Source organism: Buteo buteo, unplaced genomic scaffold, assembly GCF_964188355.1.
Source record: "Buteo buteo unplaced genomic scaffold, bButBut1.hap1.1 HAP1_SCAFFOLD_55, whole genome shotgun sequence".
Taxonomy (NCBI): Eukaryota; Metazoa; Chordata; class Aves; order Accipitriformes; family Accipitridae; genus Buteo; species Buteo buteo.
This window is the reverse complement of record NW_027439221.1, coordinates 550,445-561,262: the sequence shown is the minus strand read 5'-3', so window position 1 is coordinate 561,262 and position 10,818 is coordinate 550,445. Positions and strand designations below refer to the sequence as shown.

Below are 10,818 nucleotides of genomic sequence, written 5' to 3'. Positions count from 1 at the left end.
AACCCACAAAACTGCACTTTTGAGCCCCGGCCGTGCTACCTGTAACTCTTCCAGAAGTGTCATTTTGTAACCCCCGTTTGGGTTCATCCTCACGTCAGTCACTGGGTTTCGGGGACAACTGAACCTCCAGGTCAGTCAGGGGGCCCGATTCCCCAGGGACTGATGGAGTAGCCCTCACGGGAGGAGCTAAGTGGCACCCAGTGTGCACCAACTCCAGAGACACAATAGGGACCATTGTGAAATCACAAGCTATGATGCGGATCCAGGCAGCTACTTAAAGCCATGCACCCCTAGAGCCTTCCCGCTTGGAAAACTTAGTGCCTGGGGAGAAGCCAGCTCTGCTTTGAGCAAAAACTCTCCAGAACAGAGAAACTTCCTGCATGAGAGGTGTCAGGCTCAAAAGTGTGCAGAAGGAAAACCCTTCACAGGCTCGTTCACCCTCCTGAGAAGCAAAGCCCACTAGCAGCATCATGTTTTCTCTCTTTTTCTTTCTAACAGTAGAGCTGAAGCTCTAGCATCCTGAGGATAACAGGAGGCACAAATACGGTAGGGAAAAAGAATATCTTATTGGATCAATGGGTAGATTCAGAAAAAAACCCTGCTACACAGTAGTTTATCCTGGCTGCTAGCTAGAACCGAGAAGACTGTTTTTTCCACCTGGGTCAACAGTTCCGGTGAAACATACTACCCGCCTAGGACAGCTGCATCTGAGGAACAAGAATTAGTTATCTGCAATACAAGGAATAACAATGAGTCATTTAGTGCCATGATATTCATCAGGCTGCACAGAGAAACAAGAGACAAATGCATTTGAATAACCATGTCTTGTGTTACGTTTTAACCACTTAACATTCCGTGAGAAATACCCCAAGAGCTCAAGAAGAAAGAGCAGCAAGGCAGGAGACAGGTGAAAGCCTAGAGCGCCAGCTAGACGGAATGAAAGACCCTTCCAGCAACAACAGCCTGAGAGGCTGCTCAGACATGCAAATTTATGCATGTACCTACAGACAGCACTGAATGAGAAAGCAAGGCCTGGGGGGATCATTTCCCCTCTGCTCAGGGCTGCTGGGGCCAGTCTGTGTGCTCTGTCCAGACTGGGCTCCCCAGGACAAGACTGGGACTCACTGGGGCGAGCCCAGCAAAGGGCCACAAAGGTGACGAAGGGACTGGAGCACTTTTCATATGCGGAGAGGCTGGGAGAGCTGGGACCCTTCAGCCTGGAGAAGGCTCAGGGAGCTCTTATCCATGTACATCTGATGGGAGGGAATGAAGAAGAGGGAACCGGGCTCTTCTCAGCAGCGCCTTCTGGCAGGACAAGAGGCAAAGGGCACAAACTGCAAAACATGAAATTAAAGCTGAACACAAGAAAAACTTTCTGACTGCAACTGTGGTCGAGCACTGCAACCGGTTGCCCACAGAAGTTGTGGTGTCTCCACCCTTGGAGTCCACTCAAAACCTGAGGGGACACGTCCTGGGCAACCTGCTCTGGGTGACCCTGCTTGAGCAGGAGGGCTTGGACTCAATGATATCAAAGGTCCCGAAAACCTCAACGGTTCTGTGAAAGCCACAGACAGAGATCTCTGCCTCAAGCCGAGAGGCAGCAGTCATCAGCCGACTCAGAGGAGCAGGCTGGGAGGCAGCTAGGAAACTCTTCCCAGTTCCTCCCTTGTCATCCCTGCCTCAGGTGTGCAAGCCAGTGCACCGCTTTGTTGAGCCGCCCAGTTCTCATCCCGCTGTGATTCTGCAGGTAACGTTAACACAAAGGAGTGAGAGGGGAAGAGCTTTAGTTAACGGCATGGGAACCTGAAAGCACAGGACAACTTTTCCCCAAACGTGGGCAATGCTGCTTAGATTCTGTCACCTAGGGAAGAGAAGGAAGACGACAAATGGGCCAAAGGGTTACACAGGAATGAAATACAAGGAAGGTGCAAGAGACATCAAAAACATCGATATGTGCCCCAGAAGACTATTTTGTAGTCAACTGACCTGCCCACACCCGACTGTGGGCATGAGGCCTCCGCTCCGACTTCCACTCTTCTCCTCTTCACCATTTCTTCCACTGCAGCACTATCTGACACTTCTTTTCTTCTCTTGACCTTCAAAACATTGCAAACTTGGTATTGATAAAATTTGATTTTGACTTTTCTATTTTAGAACAAAAGTCAGACTTAATATACATCTGTGTTTCGCAACATTGTCCAGGCTTATACAACCAAAACCAAAAAATGACTCAGGAATAAAAGATTAGCTGCCTTATTCAAACAGAAGGTAAGCACTGAGAGGCCATCCAGAGAATTATGCTCAACAGTTTTAAAGAAGAACTACTGCTTCCCAGGACATCCTATTGGCTCCATTTTTAGAGGAGGGCCTAGGAACATCATTAGCAGGAACGTAATGCTAGCAGAGAGAGCGGGATTTCCTCGGGGGGAATTTGGACAGGACACCTTCACTAATTCACTCCATCTTCAGACACTTACCTGTATTGAAAACAAACCCACCCTGAGATCTCACTAAACAATTACTTTCCAAAGAAGCTTAACTTGGTTGTTTTCGACACATGCAGCACTTAGGAAACTACTTCATTATTCAGCACTATTGACCTCATACAGACTCTCACAGCGAAGAAACCATTTGACAGCTCAGCTCAGACTTGGCGAAAACACATTTAACTGAAGCCAGCACGGCTCTCACGTCCTCAGGCAGGACTTCATTCAAAGTCCGCTGGAATTGACAGGAAGGTTTCCCTCAACTTGGATGGTTCTAGGTGAGAATTCACTCCCACCTTACACTGCCTGACTGACACCCAGAAACAGGACAACTACAGCATTGCCTAGATATATCTTCTGCTTCTCCAGACTACTTGGAATATCACTTTTTTTTAAAAAAAAAAACAACACACAAAAGAGAACCACACACGCAACTTAAAAGCTCATCACTGCCCTTGTTTACTTCTTTACCTGTAACAGAGGTATTGTAAAATCTGGTGAATATTTGGTGACTGGACTTTCTTTAACCAACTTTATAGTACATTTTTGCATTGCACCACACGTCCTGAGAACAAGATAAATGACTTAGAAACAATGCTGGACTTGCATATGATATCTTGAAACCGAAGAACTGCAAATACAGCTCTTTCAGAATTCCTGGCTGTGAATAACACAAGCCAGTGGGATGGGGACAATTGCTTTGGACTACTTGTCCATTTGATAAGGGAGACCAGAATATCTACTAAGTGCTCACAAGACAGACCAGCAGCAGCCTTTCCCAGGGACCAATCATCAGAACAGGAAACAGTAAGAAAAAAACCTCAGTTTTCACAACAGAGGAGGTTCAATGCAGAGTCCCACAGAGGTCTCAGCTGGGGCCTGAGGCTCTTCAGGGAATTCATAGAAAACCTGGAAAATGAGACACTAGGGAGGTGACAACATTTGCTAATTATACAAAAGACATTATTACCATTATTACTATCATTATTTAGAAAAACAAATGCATTCTTTCTTTAGGAAAACAGAAACAAAGAGCGTGAAATTCAACGTCAACAAATGTAGTCAAGCATAAGGAAGAAAAACACATGTTCCATATATATATGTGCTGGCTCCAGCCTAGTTACCGACATTCAAGAATGAAGGCTGGGAGCCACTGGGCATTGCTTCATAAAAATACTAGCTGAAGAGTCAGCAGTGGGTGAAAAGGCAAAGAGAAATTCCAGACATTTTCAAAAAAAGCAATACAGGACAAAAGAGAACACATTGCTATGCTCTATTTCAAATCCATGGTACAGCCATACCGCACGCAGTTTTGCTCCCTCTCATTCAAAGACACAGTGGAGGAAGGGAAAGGGAAAAGCAAGACATAGATCATAGATGTTTCCAGACATTATCCAAACATAACCATAGTGAATTACCACAAGATACGCCGTGCTGAAATAGAGCCGAGTTCTAGATACATCGTGCAAATGTAGGGATAAGGCACGAGGTGGACATTCTCATGTTTGAATCTCATCTTCGATACTCTCTCCCATTTACTGACATCTGAGAACAACAATAAGACTTAAGAACATAGCACTAACATTTCAAAGGAGCAGGAGTCCTCTTGTAAAGCTTCAAAAGTCATACCACACTGAACGTATATGCAGAAGGGAGCACCTACAATCTGTCCGTATGAACTTGGTGAAAAAGCGCTAGTAACACATTACAAGAAACACACCCAGGTGACACTCTCCCATCAGTTGCTTGCATTAATAGCATTGTCTTTCCTTAACTGTATCTGGCTTCAGTCCTGACATCTTCCCGCAAGAAACAACATGCCAGGCGCTCCCAACCCTGTGAATAAAACCTCATCAGCTTTCCTAACTAAAAAGTAATTTTTTTAAAAACTGAAAAGGACTAGGATTCACAGGAGTAGCGTCATTACATTCACTTCACAGTTCAAAATGGGAGGACAAAAGATAATTGACATGACAAACGCCACAGTTACAGACGTTCCTTCCTGGGGGTGCAGTTCGCACACCTAGGAGCTCATGCGTGCAAGAATGGGTGACGCCAGGCAGCAGTCTCCTTACGTGCCTCTGATCTCAGGAAGAAACAGGTAACATGAATACTTTTACTCCATTTGCTAGCAGAAACTAACATCCTGAGGACCAGAGATGGAGCCCAAGATTTGCCTAGATGAAACGCTGACGCAATCAGTTCCTTTAAGGGATGAAATTGTTCGTTTGAGTTTGGCTTCAAGGACTCCCACAGCTGGTGATTAACTAAGAGGTATGCTACAGCGAGGAGCCCGACACACAGATTGCAGGACAACTCATCACGTCAGGCCTCTGAGCTTGCAGTTCTCCGCAGGGCCCGGTGCTGGCTGAGCAGGTGGATGGACTTCCCAGTTCTAGAAATACAAGCTCGGGAATCAAACCCTCCTCAAGCACGCAGGCAAAACTGGCTGCGCTTTAGCGAAGCAAACCAACAACGAGGCTTCGTTTGTTTGGGTGCCTCCTCTCTGACAATGCTCTGGGCTACTTTCTCTTCCTGGCAGTAAGAGGAATAAGTTGCTCTCATACATACCAGCTTCTGACAGGGAAAGAGGATGATCTCGTTCTTGCCTGCTAGGACCAGGGGTGGCAATAACGCAGTCTGCCGAGACTGGAAGGGAATGCCTTGGAGGCGGAAACACGTGGGTGTTCATTACTCCTGGGCACTCGGAATCACGGGAGGTGATGATGCCAAAGGGCCTGATCCGATTCACAAACTGACACACCTTAGGACTGAAAAGGCTTCTCCTTCAACTAACTTACTTTTCTCTGCAACAACAGCCTCAGGAGAGTAACTTCTTCTTAACCCTTTACACTACAGCAACTACAATGTTTAATCCTAATGTACCTTACAAGAAAACTACTGCGGTCTTCTCTACTAGTGGGCCAACACTGCTGCGCCTGTAAGGAGCGCTTTACGTTTTATTAACCTTTTGAAACAACGCACTAGCTTTCCTTGCAATCGCATTACGTGGGCTTCCTGGGACTTTACATATACACGTTTGTTTTCTCTGGCTAAATCAGATTTGGAACGCAGGGGTGGCCATCTGAAAACACTGCAAAACATTCTTTTTACGTACATCAGTTCTCTGGTGAAGGCAACAACTGAGGAGGATCTTCAGCTAGTGTAAAACTGCAAAGCTCAAAGGACTCGTACTCCAGCTAAAGATCTGCGCACTACTAGGCAGGAATGTCAAATTAAGCAATGCCCAACAGATACAAGTCATTGGATCTTTTCTTTTACAAGTAGGAAAGAAAGGGTACACAGAAAGATAGTGAAGTGGTCTGTAGAAAATGGATGTAAATCATCAAGATTTCCGAGGATTACTCGAATTGCTTCCTGGAGAGGCCAAAATAAGAAAGGAAGGAAGAATATTAACAAGATAGCCACAATTCCACTGTCAAGTACAGTTTTCAGGCTTGGGAAAAAAATAACATTGCAGTTTGCAGGAGTCATGGAAGAGCAGGTTCCAGATATTTTGCTTTTCCTCTTCCCCTTCTTCCCCCTGCTCCCTCCCATCACCTCAGAGCATGCTGCCCTAACAGATTCACAGAAACTGAAGTGAATGAATATCTTAACCCTGAATTAACATGGAAGCATTACTATGGAGAGTGGAGGTGTGCTTTTAAATTTAAGAAGTTCTACATTTAAGAAGCCTCCTCCTTGCCAGCACAACACATGCACTATTGACCTGTTTCAAAAATAAACATATTCCCCTTTTTCAGAATATTGACCCAATTCAGTTACAAAGGAACTGTAATTCAGCTCCAACAAACTCCTGCTTTATAAAGGGGAAACTTTTTCTAGGAATACCTTTCAGTATTTTCAAAAGTGAAAAAGAAAAAAAAAAAAGAACCAATAATTTTCTGTATCAGTTAAGATCAGCACACTTTCTTCAATACTATTTACAATGCTACTACTGTACTCTGAAGATTTGTTTAAACTTAACTAACAGGAGCATTTTTAAGCAGGCAGTATATTGGTCTCATTTCCTCGGGAATGGCAGGGGCTTTCTTCTGTCTCAGGAAGAAGATGACAACAACAGAACTCATCAGCTGTCACCGAGCTTGGCCACAAAGTAATGGCGTCATTAAAAGAACGTCCCCTGGCTCCCACAGCTATGAGGAAAGCACATGCAATTGAGCATTAGATTAGCTGCTATCAAGCTAGCTCACCAGTACTGCCACAGCTCCTGAAAAACTAGGAGGGTCTGACAGCTAGTCAAGCCTGAGAAGTTCAAAGCAGTGGTCAGGTCTGGGGCTGAGAGCGAAACCACGGGAAAGTGCTACTGCAGAACGAATCTGAACAGGAACCAGCAAGGCACGGAGTGCAACGAGCTCCACAAATAGGAGTTTTCATTTGTCCAATTTCAACAGGCAGTAGCTTCTTTGAAGTATTTCTGATAAAAGCATTACTCGCGCTAATGCTGCCTGTTGATGACACTTTTCATTTACGTCATTTTTTTCACCCTCGTACTCTCTAGAGAAGTTCCCCATTACTCGCACTTGAAATGCTGCATTTGACAAAACGTCCTCCGTCCCATAACAAACAAAAGATTTGCTCAGCCTAACATTCAGCTAAGCTCCCGTGGACCTGCTTCATCTCCTACCTCTAACTCCTTGACAGCACTTTCAGTGGTGTCGAGATCCAGACCGCTGTGAAACAAACAGAGAGTTAGTCCCACCCCAGCCAAAAAGCAACAGAGCTACGTTCCTTGTAAGAGTTTAAACAACAACAAAACATCATTCCCATTGCACAGAGAAAATACTTAGCAGGCAGATGAATTCCCAGTTTATTGTTCTTAAAAAACATCCAGTCTTCCACAAGGACTGTTCCTTTTCAATTTTCTGCCCATTTGTATTTTGTGCATCTGAGGATACAAAGGATGAGAGATCAGATCTTTTCAGTCAGTCCTCACTAACCTTTAGGACTGGGGTTTTTGACAAGGTGCCCTCAAACCAGCACCTCTCTCTTCCAGCCTATCGCAATGCCATTCTGCTCAAGGGACTAAAAGAAGGAACCGGCAGGACGTGTCTCTCAATCCCCTCCACAGTGCAAACCTGCAGAGGAACGGGCCTTCACAGCATTGGAGCTAGGCCCTGTGATGCTGGGAGTTGGGTACTGCCTGCATCAAACTGTGTTCGCACCTATTAACGACATCTTTTGTAAGCCAGCTTCTCAAAAGTTGTTCATTGCCAGGTATCGGCCCACAATACAATGCACAGGGAGAGAGAAGGTCTCAAAGAAAAGCTGAACCCATTAAGAAGTAAACAAATGTCGCACAAGTGTCACTTGGAAATAAGGAAATAGGGTGGAGTGTAAGGAATTACGGCATGCAAGTATTCGCTGGTATATGGTCTGGCAGGCAGCCACTCTCATATCCTCCACATTCAGGGGCCCCAGCCAGAACTCGGTCAGAGATGAGAACTTTCCTTCCTCTTCAGAAAGGCCCTCTCCTTGCTTAATATGGAAGAAGTTAATGAAAGGAGTTACACAGCGCGCCACAGCAGAAGGACAGATATCACCCACCCAAGACTTACGCTGTGGTCATGAAGTCTTCAGGAATCAGCAGGGACACAAAAGTACGATTCAGGAAGGGACGCTGAAGCGGCGATGAGGGGAAGAGGGTGGAAAGAATGGAAGAAAGCAAGGCGCGATGACAGGCTGCCAAACTCAAACAAATGCAGTGCTCTCTCTACCATCGGGAGATCAAACACCTGCAGGCTGCTCAGAAACGTACGCACACTACTGGCAGTGCTGTCCAAAGGGATTACGCTGAGGGAAAGAGCTCGGTCACAGACAAGAGCAACGTTTCAAGCATCTTCTGAACACCACACGACACCACAAGACAGACAACACGCCTTCCTCTCCAAAATCAACTCAGAGAACAAAACAAGGAGGAAGGTTAATCCTCCTGGATCTGACACTATTCCAGCAGAATGCTAATAAGCAAAGCTAAAGAAACAACTGCATTTCAATTCATCCCAAAATAAAGTCATGTGGCAGAATTTCAAAGACTCGGCCTACTTCTCCAAAGGAAAAAGGAGACTAGTGTGGCACGAGATTTAATGCAGCTTCAGGTCTGGAGACAGCCTAATTGGCGTGGTGTTCATAGCACAGTCTCTTCAATTCTGCAGCAGCTAACAACAGTCACTTCCAGAGTAAAGCCAGGCCCTGGCAATGCCTGTACACATCTCATTGCAAAAGCAAATTCACTCACACTCATAAAACCACTCTCTAGGTCCCTGGCTGCCGACCCCAAACGCGCTCCCCCGCAGGAGCTCCCCGGACCCTGCTCGGGGCACCAGGGCTGGGCTCAGGAAGGAGTTTTTCCCCCGGGCAGATTGGCACAGGTCCCGGGGGGGTTCGCCTTCCTCTGCAGCACTGAGCACAGCCCCTTGCCGGGGTCCTCGGGGCCATTTCTGGCCAGCGAGTCCCTGCTGTTGCAGGAGCAGGAGTCCAGCTGTGCCCTCCAGCCCTCCGCCTCTCTTCCCTGGGCCAGCTTGGCAGGGGAACCTCACGTCTCCAGGTCACCTGCAAAACAAGGAGCCTCAAGGAAGCCGACTTTTCCCTGCTGCTTTTAAGCTGGCACACTTCCGTGGGGAGAAGAGAAAGCCTGGGGGTGTGTGGGGGGGTGTCTTAGCTATCTATCTATCTCTCTAAATCTGCTGGGAGGGAATGAAGACGAGGGAGCCAGGCTCTTCTCAAGAGTGCCCACTGAGAGCACCAGAGGCAACAGGCACAAATGAAAACACATGATATGCTCCAGCTGCACATGAGAAAACAACTTTTTCCTGTCTGGGTGGTCAAACACTGGCACAGGTTGCCCAGGGAGTTTGCGGAGTCTCCGTCCTTGGCGATGTTCAAAACCCAAGGGCACGTTGTCCAGGGCAAGCTGCTCTAGGTGAGCCTGCTTGAGCAGGCGGGTTGGACCAGAGGAACTCTACAGGTCCCTTCCAACCTCCACCCTCCTGTGTGAGTCTGTGCTTTGGTTTCACTCCTAAAGCACCTGAACTCAACCCTGATGCCTGCGGGAAAGGATGCTGGGACAAGGCAAGATCCCAGACTCCTCCCCGAGGACTCACCACAAAACCCCATCTACCTAGTCCAGAATATCGTATGGCAGACACACTCAGAAGAGAGAAAAGATCCTTTTATTGCAAACATCAACTGCGGCGGGGGGCGGGCCCGGGAGTCACAGGGCTTCAGCCCGTAACAGGGAAACGGCACCTACAACGACAGAGTCAGAGAGCACTGATAAACCCATGAAGGCAGGAATAGGCATGACTTGGTTCCCCTTTCTTTGGGGAACACCGTTGACGAGGAATTGTTCATAGCCCAGAAGAGAGAGCTATGGCTGGCATCAACCAGGGGATGGCTCTGGCACCTTATCCCCACGGGTAATGCACTTGGAGACCTGCATGCGTGCACAGATGCACAGGGCCCCTGTGCCACGCAGCAGGGCTCGATGGGGAGCCCCTGGGGAGCGGCCATGGAGTTATTTCCAAGCCCCGCGCAGCACCGTCCCTTGCCAGCGGGTCGGACTGACTTGGAGCAGCGCTGAGAGTTGGGAAAGATGGGCAGCAGAGCCTGGTACACACCTGGGCTTCCTGACCTGCTGGACCTTCCTGCTTCTTTTAAGTCCCCATCTCCTTCTCTCTTCCTTCTTTTCTTTTCTCGTTGGCATTCCTTCTCCTCTGCCCAGGCCTGTTTTCTCTTTCTTTTCTTTCCGTTTTCCTTCTCCTGGGGGGAGCCTGCAAACCTTTCCATCCCACAGTATGATTAGGTAGGTAAAGCCAGGATCAACTAGAATCAGTTCTTGATTTACCCAAAGCTGACTCATTTCACCTTCTTTCCTCTGAAACGCTCTTTAGTCCTTCTGTGCATCCCAGGGAGTCTACTGTGCTCCCTGGGGTGGCTGGAGCCAAAGCAACGGGTGCCTACAACAGAAATGTCAGAGTCAGCAGGTGGCAAGGGACACCCTGGAGTAGCAGGCGACTGTTTGGCAAAATGCTGCCTTAGCCCTACAGAGAAGATCCCTCTGGCTGGTTTGCATTAGCCCGTTCTTCCAAGGGCCTCACTTTGGAACACAGGGTTCACACGGGTGTGTGACACTCAGTTCGTTTCTGGCAGCTCAGCAAACACGGGGATACCGTGTCTCGGGTAGGAGGGTAGCCCCTGATGGAGCTGCCATACCTCTGACATTTCGGACTCCACCACCGCGTCTCCCCCAGCTTCTTTGAGGACATCCAGCAGAGAAGCGGGTGGTGTGTGCAGCAAGGCTTCTGCCTGG

The 10,818-nt window shown here is 47.6% G+C and overlaps 1 protein-coding gene across 1 annotated transcript in view; it reads right to left on the bottom strand.

Annotated features, from left to right (window-relative positions):
• Nucleotides 1-10,818, bottom strand: part of LOC142027761 (A-kinase anchor protein 1, mitochondrial-like) — a 312,309-nt gene that overhangs the window by 47,999 nt on the left and 253,492 nt on the right. The gene's annotated exons all lie outside the window — the stretch shown is intronic.